This window comes from Tachyglossus aculeatus, unplaced genomic scaffold (assembly GCF_015852505.1).
Source record: "Tachyglossus aculeatus isolate mTacAcu1 unplaced genomic scaffold, mTacAcu1.pri scaffold_97_arrow_ctg1, whole genome shotgun sequence".
In the NCBI taxonomy this organism is placed as follows: domain Eukaryota; kingdom Metazoa; phylum Chordata; class Mammalia; order Monotremata; family Tachyglossidae; genus Tachyglossus; species Tachyglossus aculeatus.
This window is the reverse complement of record NW_024045100.1, coordinates 1,750,572-1,762,680: the sequence shown is the minus strand read 5'-3', so window position 1 is coordinate 1,762,680 and position 12,109 is coordinate 1,750,572. Positions and strand designations below refer to the sequence as shown.

At 53.8% G+C, this 12,109-nt stretch overlaps 1 pseudogene; it reads left to right on the top strand.

Annotated features, from left to right (window-relative positions):
* The first annotated feature begins 572 nt into the window (after nucleotides 1-572).
* Nucleotides 573-2,194, top strand: LOC119924370 (annotated as a pseudogene).
* The last annotated feature ends 9,915 nt before the right edge of the window (nucleotides 2,195-12,109 follow it).

Below are 12,109 nucleotides of genomic sequence, written 5' to 3'. Positions count from 1 at the left end.
CTCAATAAATGTGACTGAATGAATGAATTGATGAAGGAAGACTTTATGGACAATAAAATTATGAGATCATGGTAGGGTGTCAGTATAGGGAGAAGTGAGAAACAAGCCAAGGTGAGAGAAAACTAGAAAGGGTTCATTCATTCATTCAATCGTATTCATTGAGAACTTACGGTGTGTAAAGCACGGGGCTAAGTGCTTGGGAGAGTACCATGAAAGAACAAGCAGGGAACAACATTCCCTGCCCATAATGAAAGGGTTTGGTGGTGAAGAGCAAGAGCAAGAAGATATCTGGGAGGAGGGGGGCTAAATATGTTGATCATTTGTCCCTTTGATGAACAGAAGACTAGAAGTCATTTATGAAGTGGCATAAGCTACTTGTGGCCAGGGAATGTGTCTGCCAACTCTGTTGTATATTATTATCCTAAGCCTTAATAAAGTGCTCTGCATTTGGTAGGTGTTCAATAAATGCTGTTGATGATGGTGAGGAAGTCAATAAGTGGGTTGAGGGAGAGGGAGAGTACAGGAGAGCAAAGGCCCCAGGAAGAGAGTTAACAAGTGAGAAGTAGAGGGGGATGCCTTCTGGAGAAGATTCTGAAGAGGGAAATTGGAAAAATGGGAAGGGAAACCCACTGGAGAAAATTGAGTTGTTCAAGCACCTAACAGGGAAGGGAGTTCGGAAAAGGCAAAAGATCAAACTTGTTCAGGCAGTGAAAGAATTCAAGGAGGATGTAAATGAAAAAAAGGATGCATATAACTGTTGCTGAGCTACAAAACCCCAATCTTTTGTAATTACAGAGTCAACATCTCTGGTAACACCCTTTGCATTTACCTATAGACTGGAGTACATGGCAGTTACAATGTTACAGAATTTGTTTTTCTAGAGCTTTCTCAAAATAAGGAGGTGCTCCCCCTTTTAGACTGTGAGCCCACTGTTGGGCAGGGACTGTCTCTATATGCTGCCAACTTGTACTTCCCAAGCGCTTAGTACAGTGCTCAGCACACCATAAGCGCTCAATAAATATGATTGATTGATTGATTGCAGAAAGTGTGTTTTCTTGTATTTCTGCTCTTGTATACAGCCACTGTTCAGGGAAATCTTCTCATTGTACTAACTGTTAATGTCAGTACGAATCTTGTCTCACCCATGTATTATTTCCTCAGGTATCTGTCCTATGCAGAGATCTGCTACTCCTCTACAAGTGCTCCCAAACTAATTCTAGACTTAGGCATCGAAAAGAAAGGGATTTCCTTGAATGACCGCATGACTCAGCTATTCTTCATTCATTTCTTTGGTGGAACAAAGATTTTCATCCTCACCGTGATGGCCTATGATCGCTATAATAATAATAGTATTTGTTAAGCGCGTACTATGTGCAAAGCACTGTTCTAAGCGCTGGGGGATACAAGGTGATCAGGTTGTCCCAAGTGGGGCTCACAGTCTTAACCCCCATTTTGCAAGATGAGGTACCTGAGGCACGGAGAAGTTCAGTGGCATGCCCAAGGTCACACAGCTGACAAGTGGCGGAGCCAGGATTCGAACACATGACCTCTGAATCCCAAGCCCGGGTTCTTTCCACTGAGCCATGCTGCTTATCTCTGTTGCCATCTGCAAGCCCCTGCACTACACCTCCTTCATGAGCCAACTTATGTGCGGCCTTCTGGTTGGGATGGCCTGGATGAGTGGCTTCTTGCATTCTATGGCTCAAATTATCCTCGTATTCCGCTTACCCTTCTGTGGACCTAATGTGATTGACCAGTATTTCTGCGACCTGCTCCCTCTGCTGAAACTTGCCTGCAAGGACACTTTTGTCATCAGCTTGCTGATTGTGGCTAATGGTGGGTTGCTGTCTGTGGTCAACTTCCTGGTATTGGTTGTTTCATATGTTTTCTTATTCCACTTAAGACACGAGGTTCCAGAGGACGTCGCAGAGCCCTCTCGACCTATGGCTCCTATATCATGGTGGTGATCTTGTTTTTTGGACCTTGCATCTTCATCTACAGGCGGCCCTCAGCCATGTTTTCCATCGACAAAATGGTGGATGTGTTCTACACTGTCATCACCCCCGTGTTGAACCGTAACATTTACTCTTTGAGAAATACTGAAATGAAAAATGCTGTGAGGAGACTATGTGTCATTAAGATGAAAGGAAAAAAAAATGAAAGACAATATGGGAAGAAGATTGGTGATTTGTGATTAAACATCTGCGGGAATAGGAATTTTGTGTGCTGAGTGTGTGGTTAAGGGAGAGATGGTATGCATTTAAGCAAATGAGTATGAGAGTGTAGGTGTGTTTGTGTGTATGTGCATGTGTGTGACAGAGAGTGTGAGAGAATGTTTACTTCTCTCTTCGTCCCTCTGCTATCTCAGCCTCTTCTTCACCCTTTCTTACCTCCTCTACTCTTCAGTTTTCCTTTTACCTTACCCTCTCTTTCTCCATTTCCTTTATCACCTCTTCTCCCTCTTCCTTTCTCTCTCCTTTCCTGTCTTCCTCACCCCCCTTTCTCTTTCTCTTCGAACGCTGCTGGCGAAAGTCTAAACACCATGCCAACCTCGTTCACTTCAAGTTTATCCTTTCCTGCCTTAACTCAGCCCTCTCTTCTGCCAGACAAAACTATTTCTCCTCCCTTATTGACACCCATGCCCATCACCCCCGCCAGCTCTTCCGTACATTCAACTCCCTTCTCAGGCCCCCGGTTCCTCCCCCTCCTCCTTCCCTCACCCCCAACGATCTGGCCTCCTACTTCATTAACAAAATTAAATCCATCAGGTCCGACCTCCCCAAAGTCTCTTCCCCCCTTTCTCCAACCCCCCGGCTCTCAACATTCTCTGCTACTCTCCCATCCTTCCCAGCGGTATCCTCAGAGGAACTCTCCTCCCTCCTCTCAAGTGCTACTCCGGCCACCTGTGCTTCTGACCCCATTCCCTCTCATCTTATGAAATCTCTCGCTCCATCCCTTCTCCCCTCCTTAACTTCCATCTTCAACCGCTCACTCTCCACTGGTTCCTTCCCCTCTGCCTTCAAACATGCCCATGTCTCTCCCATCCTAAAAAAACCCTCTCTTGACCCCACCTCACCTTCTAGTTATCGTCCCATATCCCTCCTACCATTCCTTTCCAAACTCCTTGAACGAGTTGTCTACACGCGCTGCCTAGAATTCCTCAACAACAACTCTCTCCTCGACCCCCTCCAGTCTGGCTTCCGTCCCCTTCATTCCACGGAAACTGCGCTCTCAAAGGTCACCAATGACCTCCTGCTTGCCAAATCCAACGGCTCATACTCTGTCCTAATCCTCCTCGACCTCTCAGCTGCCTTTGACACTGTGGACCACCCCCTTCTCCTCAACACGTTATCTGACCTTGGCTTCACAGACTCCGTCCTCTCCTGGTTCTCCTCTTATCTCTCCGGTCGTTCTTTCTCAGTCTCTTTTGCAGGCTCCTCCTCCCCCTCCCATCCTCTTACTGTGGGAGTTCCCCAAGGTTCAGTGCTTGGTCCCCTTCTGTTCTCAATCTACACTCACTCCCTTGGTGACCTCATTCGCTCCCACGGCTTCAACTATCACCTCTACGCTGATGACACCCAGATCTACATCTCTGCCCCTGCTCTCTCCCCCTCCCTCCAGGCTCGCATCTCCTCCTGCCTTCAGGACATCTCCATCTGGATGTCCGCCCGCCACCTAAAGCTCAACATGTCGAAGACTGAGCTCCTTGTCTTCCCTCCCAAACCTTGTCCTCTCCCTGACTTTCCCATCTCTGTTGACGGCACTACCATCCTTCCCGTCTCACAAGCCCGCAACCTTGGTGTCATCCTCGACTCCGCTCTCTCATTCACCCCTCACATCCAAGCCGTCACCAAAACCTGCCGGTCTCAGCTCCGCAACATTGCCAAGATCCGCCCTTTCCTCTCCATCCAAACCGCTACCCTGCTAATTCAAGCTCTCATCCTATCCCGTCTGGACTACTGCACTAGCCTTCTCTCTGATCTCCCATCCTCGTGTCTCTCTCCACTTCAATCCATACTTCATGCTGCTGCCCGGATTATCTTTGTCCAGAAACGCTCTGGACATATCACTCCCCTCCTCAAAAACCTCCAATGGCTACCGATCAATCTGCGCATCAGGCAGAAACTCCTCACCCTGGGCTTCAAGGCTCTCCATCACCTCGCCCCCTCCTACTTCACCTCCCTTCTCTCCTTCTACTGCCCAGCCCGCACCCTCCGCTCCTCCACCACTAATCTCCTCACTGTACCTCGCTCTCGCCTGTCCCGCCATCGACCACCAGCCCACGTCATCCCCCGGGCCTGGAATGCCCTCCCTCTGCCCATCCGCCAAGCTAGCTCTCTTCCTCCCTTCAAGGCCCTCCTGAGAGCTCACCTCCTCCAGGAGGCCTTCCCAGATTGAGCCCCTTCTTTCCTCTCCCCCTCGTCCCCCTCTCCATCCCCCCGCCTTACCGCCTTCCCCTCCCCACAGCACCTGTATATATGTATATATGGTTGTACATATTTATTACTCTGTTTATTTATTTATTTATTTATTTTACTTGTACATTTCTATCCTACTTATTTTATTTTGTTGGTATGTTTGGTTCTGTTCTCTGTCTCCCCCTTTTAGACTGTGAGCCCACTATCGGGTAGGGACTGTCTCTATGTGATGCCAATTTGTACTTCCCAAGCGCTTAGTACAGTGCTCTGCACATAGTAAGCGCTCAATAAATACGATTGATTGATTGATTGATTTCTCCCCTCACCCTTCTTCATTTTTCTCTCCCTTACTAATCTTGGATCATTATGCCTGCCCCCATAGAAACCCTGCCTACCAATTCCCCACTTGCAAGACATTTTTAAAGGCAGTTCTATTCACCAATCGTGGGGAGCATGGGAAAGCGCTGAGACAGGGAGTATGTGCACACAAACCGTACCCAACGGCTCAAAGCCAAACAGACTCAACAATAGGAGATAAAGGGACCAGGGCAAGAAAAACAAGCTTGCACCTGCAAGGTTCGGAGGCAACCTCAAGGCCATATCCGCAGCCAGTGATGGTTGGCAACGGGTGGCTGGGGGCCAGCCAGAGCAAACGCTTCGTGATGGACAGAGCTGTTGCTAGGCTAGTGGCTGGAGGGTGGCGAGTGAGTGTGCTACATGGCCTGAGAAAACCCTGCCCCCGGGCAACGGGGGGTATAAGAGACGAACAGGACAAGGGGGGACACAGGTGCTCTCTCTCCCTCCCTCTCTCTCTCTGTCTCTCGTTCTCTCTCTCTTTATTAACTATGTAATCGCTGATAGCAAATAAACGGCAACCAAGCTTTGGACCTCTGGCTGACTCTTCCTGGTGTGAACGCGCGGCCTGCGTCCGGAGACGTCCGAAGACCCGGAGAGGGTAAGAACCCGAGAGTTGCCCCCAAAACCCCGGGGAGCAACGACTGGCGCCCAACGTGGGGCTCGGGTACCCCCATAGGGGAAGACCAGGGAGAGTGCCCCGTAGGCCAGGTAGCTAAAGGTCAGGCGGGAAGATGGGGACGGTACGATCGCTGCCCATATATAAGCCAGAAGATAAGGAATTGTACACCTGGCACTGTTACAAGATATTGAAAAGTAAAGGGGTAAAGATTGAGCTGAAAACAATAAGGGAATTTATAGGGAAGGTAACTACGACCTCCCCGTGGATACTTGATTCCGGGATCACGGAGGAGTGATGGGACGTTATTGGGGAACAGATGACGGCCTATGAAGACTCCCACCCGGGGGAGCTGAAGGACGTGGACTTTCTTATACACGGTATCCTCCATGCGGCCTTTCAAGGGCCAGAGAGACTCGTTCGTAAGTTTGATGCGACCTGCCAGACTGACAAGGAGGAAGCGGGGCAGGAAGGGGAGAACAGCCGACAACCTGAGGAGACTGGTCAGGCCGAGGCAGAGACACCCCCCCCCCCCGCCCCCACGGGCCCCGAGTTACCACCGCATCTACCCTGATCTCGGACCTTACACCCAGAGTGAAATGCCCAACGCCGAGCGGGAAAGAGGAGGTCAGGCTACACACACGGAGGTTGAGAATGAGATAGGGGATACGCGGGAACAGTTCAGGCAGATGGATGTGGGAAGCACGAAATCGATCGTTAAAAGTGGGGAGGGGACGAGAGCGGTTTCAGCCCTACAGCGGGCTTTGGAAGAGGCGGCGGCGAGGGAAGAGGACGTCACGGGATGGGAGGTATTCCCCGTGATAGAAAGACCAGACGGGGGACGAGGTTTCGCCCCGATACCTTGGGCGAAACTCAAAGAGTTGAAGGTGGCGTGTGTCGCCTATGGTCCCGGCTCCCCTTATGTGAGCCAGCTCCTGGACACTATGTCCCTGGAAAGCGTTTTGACCCCGAATGATTGGAAATCCCTTGCCCGCGGGTGTTTGGATCCCGGACAGGGCCTTATATGGATGTCAGAGTTTACCACCGCTGCGAAAGAACTAATATGCAGACGGGGTTTCCCGAACCCCGCCGAGGCTTTTGCAGCTATGACCGGGACGGGAAGATTCGAGACTCCTGAGATGCAGGTCAACTACGATCCCGAGGTGTATATGGTGATTGCCAGGGTTGCCCTAACTGCCTGGCAAAAGGTTCCCGAGAAAGGGGACCATCGCTCCCCCTTAACGCAGATCAGACAGCGCCCGGACGAGGCGATTCAAGATTTCGTTTCACGCATGCAGTCCGCGGTCACCCGTATTATAGGGGATCGGGACGGCGCCGAAATTGTATTGAAGCAGATGATCAGAGAGAACGCAAATAGTGCCTGCAGGAAAGCATTGGCAGGGCTGCCCAGAGAGGCCACATTAGGAGACATCCTGCAAAGATGCGAAGGGGTTGGAGGAGAAGAGTACAAGGCACAGATGCTTGCGGGGGCAATAATGAAAGGATTATCAGGAGTCGGGGAAAGGGGGCGACAGTGCTTTCGGTGCAGACGGATGGGACACCTGATGGCTCAATGCCGAGCTCAGGACAAAAGTTGCCCCCCAGCACAGCCGAGAAAGGGTGTGACCTGCTTTGAATGCGGGAAGCACGGGCATTTTGCGAAACAATGCCGCTCGCAGCGGAGACCCCGAACGGCGTCGGGAAACGGGTGGAGGGGCCCCGCGTGGGCCCCGAATCACGCATTCCCCGTGTCAGCCGCGGGAGAGAGCCCGAAAAAGGTTTCTCTCATAGAGGAGTACCAGAGGCTTCGGTCCCGAGAGCCACTTGGGCTGAAGTCCGATGCCTGGCCTCAGTGGGAATCCGACCCGGGGACACTGTAAACGTCCCAATACAGCCCCTCCCCTGGAGGGCCCTAGTGGTGGGGCTTCGGACAAGAGCGGCGGGAGTCGTTCATTCGTCCGAACGGGGGGAAGGGCCCGGGAAGATCCCCCTCACCAATCATCATCCGTATGGTATATACCTGGGATCGGGAATGGTCATTGCTCGCGCTACGCCCCTTGACCCCCCGCCCCCTGATCCCCCGCCCCCAGCTATTGGACTAATACAAGAAATAACCCTTGATAAACCGTGACGGACCCTCTTAGTTGAGGGAAAGCCCCTTAAAGGGCTCCTGGACACCGGGGCCGATCGCTCCATTATTCAGGATTGCTGCTGGGCGGCGGAGTGGCCCCTAGCAAACCACTCGATATGGGTGCAAGGCGTGGGGGGACTGCAAGCCGCGAGAGAGGCGGGCCGTTCGTTGATTTGGTCATGTCGGGGACGGCAAGGTGCGTTCGTCCCGCTGTGCGTTCAAGAGCTCCGTATGAATCTGTGGGGTAGAGATGTTCTGCAGGGGCTGGGAGCCCACCTTATAGATGAAGCTGATCCTTTTTAGGTGGGGCCACTGGGTTCCGGGGCTTGTCAACACCCCCACTGGTATGGCTTCCACACCCACCGGTATGGGTGGACCAGTGGCCCCTGACCAAGGACAAGCTACAGGCGTTGAGGGAACTAGTTGCACACCAATTTGCACAGGGGCACCTAGAGGAATCGTTCAGCCCCTGGAACGCCCCCGTATTCGTTATAAAAAAGAAAGCCGCAGGGAAGTGGCACTTCCTCATGGATTTAAGAAAAATCAATGCGCTCATTGTGTCAATGGGACCCCTACAACCCGGATTGCCCTCCCCTAACATGATTCCAAAAAATCACCAGATCCGGGTCATAGACATTAAGGACTGCTTTTACAGCATCCCGCTACACCCTGCCGACAGGGTGAAGTTTGCTTTTACTGTCCCGAGCCCGAATTTCGCGGAGCCAGCACTCCGGTACCAGTGAAAGGTGCTGCCACAGGGCATGTCTTGTAGTCCTACCATATGTCAGTGGTTCGTGGGGCGGATACTCGCCCCTTTCCGCAAGGAATTCCCGGGGGCGACGATCGTCCATTACATGGACGACATCCTTCTGGGTATGCCAGACCAGGGACGGGTACAGACGCTCACCCGGCGGGTGGTGACAGCCCTCGCAGCCCAGGGTTTATTCGTAGCACCAGAGAAGGTACAAGAATCAGCCCCGTACACGTACCTTGGGTTTGACGTCACCGAGATCCGGGTGACTCAAAGACCACCCCAAATTGACCCCCGAAAATATGTCACGTTAAACGATATGCAGGGTTTGGTAGGGAAGATTCAATGGATGCGCGCGAGAGCGCCCATCCCCTCCGCCCTCATGCAACCCCTGTACGATCTCCTAAATGGAGACCCCAATCTTAAATCGCACCGCGAATGGATGGAGTCCGCGAACAGCGCACTCCGAGAAATCACACAGCGGTTGGCGGGTAGCCATACTTGTCGAGCTGAACCCCACCTCCCCATGGAGGTCACGATATTTCGGGAGGGTAGCCTTTTCGCGGCTGTACACCAAGGAGCCGAGATTCTCGAATGGTGTTATCCTCGTAACCCCTCCCGTGTTCTCCCAAAGGAGACTGAGCTTCTCGGTCGCTTTTGCCAGAACGCCATACAGAGGGTAGTGGCGCTTTCGGCCACTTACCCTATAGTCCATGTCGGGATAGCCATGGGAGACCTTGAGGCGATAGCCAGGGACAGCTTCCTGTGGGCCATGCTCCTACAGCAGGCCACCTTTACGGAACGCTCCCCGTAGACTCTTAGCCACTTATACGAGGGATCGGACATTCTGACCCCTCGGGTGATCTCCGATACTCCGGTCGGAGGAGACAATGTCTTTACAGACGCCACCAAGGAACACCGGGCGGCGGTTTTCAATCAGACCACCGGTGCCTTGTTGGTGCTCGACACACCATACGGCTCGACTCAGCGAAATGAACTTTTTGCTATCATATGGGCAATGACTAACTACCCCCAGGCGATCAACATTATCTCGGATAGCCTGTATGCTGTTAATCTTGCCCGGCGAATCGAAACCTCCCTACTTTTCGACCGGCACTCGGGGATTGGGAACATGATCTCTCGGCTTCAGGCTGCCGTAGCGGCTAGGGAATGTAGGGTATACCTCATGCACGTCCGTTCCCACATGGACGGACAAGGGCCGATCTTTGAAGGCAACCGAACTGTGGATGCCAGCCTATACCCTACAGGGCCGTCACTGATGGGGCTGGATGCCGCGGCTGCGGCGCATAGGGAGTTCCATCTCCCGGCCACCTCACTCCGCCGGCTGTATGGGGTCACTAGAGAGGAAGCCCGGTCGATTGTCCGGCCCTGTACTCGCTGTCTTCCATTCACCCCACGGCCGGCAGGGTCGACGGGTGTGAACCCCCGGGGGCTCACGCCGAACGAGCTGTGGCAAATGGATGTCACCCATTGGGGGACCTCCACGATTCATATGACCATTGACACCTTCTCCGGATTCATGCTGGCGACACGCCAAGCCGGAGAAGCCACAAGACATGTGCAAAACCACTTATACCATTGCTTTGCCACTATAGGCACACCCCAGGAGATAAAGACCGATAATGGCCCCTGCTATGTCTCCAAAGCCATGTCCCTCTTTTTCTCCTCCTTTGGCATCTCCCATATTACCGGGATACCTTACAACCCCAACGGCCAAGGCATAGTGGAAAGGGCAAACAGGACGTTGAAAACTCTCCTGCAGAAGCAGGGGGTGGGGAAGCGGGTCACGCAGTGCACCCTAGACAAGGCAACGTATACCCATAACTTTCTATCAGTCGATCGGGAGATGGGACTCTCCCCCGCCATGCGGCAACTCTGCCACAGGTCCGCGACTGTGAAACCCCGGCGCCACCACCCGCACGCACGCACTATGGGGCGAGCGATGTGGCGTACTGTGGAGGGCGATTGGCGCGGTCCTGATCCGGTACTAATTCAGGGTCGAGGATATGCTTGTATCTCCACAGGTGACGGCCCCGTTTGGATCTCCTCGCGACACCTCCGCCTCGTCGGGGAAGACGATGCCCAGCCGCAGGGGAAGTCCCAGCGCCCTGATTCTCCTCCTCCTCCCCCTCCTTCCCCTTCCCTTTCTTCTTCCCGGGGGCGCGGTGGGGAGGGAGGCCGGGACACGGATTAACTGGACTGCTCTGGTAAATAGCCACCTGAAGGATGTTGAGGAGCAGAGCGGGGTTTGGAGGTGGGCCCTCCTCGCCAATGTGCCTTTGTTACGCATGGTCTCCTGGAAGGAGGACTCCCCCCAACTCTCATTCCGAGGGAACGTGACCAAGCTCACGGGCCAGCACCGGGGTCAGTCCCCAGACACTGACCAGCGTGAGATCCGTATTCGGGGCGCTATCTTGCGCAGCACTGGTCCCCCCATATGCTGGTACACCGGCAATGGGGCTTTCTCGAACCAGCCCGAGGTAACCAGATCTTGCTTGCGGTTGCTAAATTTCACTTATACGCTGGAAGTCAACATACCCCAAGGTCAGGGGCACCCCACACACCGAAACCTTACACTGCTGGGGATCCACGGCACACTTCAGTGCACCCCCGGCGGCACAAAATCCAGCGAGGGAAGCGGGGGGTATTTTGGCCCTATCCGAAATGCGAGCTCGCTCCCTGGTCCTGGGAGAATGTGCGCCGAGGGTCGGGGTGGGGTTTGGATGCCTCTAACTGACTGTTCCACGGGCATATTCCGCTGTATTCCCCATAATGATAACGGTACCCTCCTGCTCTCCTGGGATAACCACATTGGGGACCGCACATATACGGAGGCGGCCGCACCAGGGCTTTATGAGCTACCGTGGGGGACGCACCACCCCGGCCTCTGGAAAGCCTTTACTTCCCTGCGCTCCCCCACCGCGACTGTTAGGGTCCGCTCGTGCGCCTGCCCTGATGGGGCGACGTGCCAGGATTACCCTTTCTCGGTGTATCGTATTATTTTCCGTGAGGGTCTGAATGTTTCCCTGCACTTGCAGGGCAATTGTGCCGACCATGATTATGCCTTTCAAGGGAACGCCCTTATCCCTGCCCCTTACGCGCTTATAGCCTGCCCAAGTACTGACCCCAGCTGGAACCTTACTGCCTCCCGGTCGGCTTATGGCGACTTTTCCTTGTCCACCACGGTATCCTCACAATGCGTCCTTATGTCTCGGGCGCGACCCATGACCGCGGAGGGTGCGGCTGATTACGCCGTTTGGCTGGTCCGGCGGCCCCGCTACACCCTTATACCCGTTAAGTCCGCTGACCCTTGGTTTTCCCAGGCCTCCGACCATCGATGACACACCCTAGCGACCCGCTTGCGCGGCTTGCGCACCCGCAGGGAATTGTTTGAGGCCATGCTGGGTATCGCGAACCTCGCATTTTCCGCCTTCCAGGAATGGCAAATCCTGAATCTGTACGATCGGACTGGTTTCCTCGCGTCTCAGCTCTCGGCCTTCATGCACTCCACCCAACTGGCGTGGGGGGTTCAGCGTCACCTGGACGCTTCCCTGCAGCAGGAGCTGATCGGCCTTCAGCATGTGATCGAGACGCTCGGCGACGAGGTTCGCCTCCTGTCCCTACGGCAGGCAGTGAAATGCGACTACCGGTATCGGCATGTCTGCATGCTTCCGCTCCGCTGCAACGCCACCAACTCTTCGTTCCCTGCCTCCTGGGACGGAGTAAAGAAACACCTGGAGGGACTTTTCCTGGCCGCCAACGTGACCGGCGAGTTACAGGAACTGTGTCACCTTATTGACGAGCTCAACGCCCAG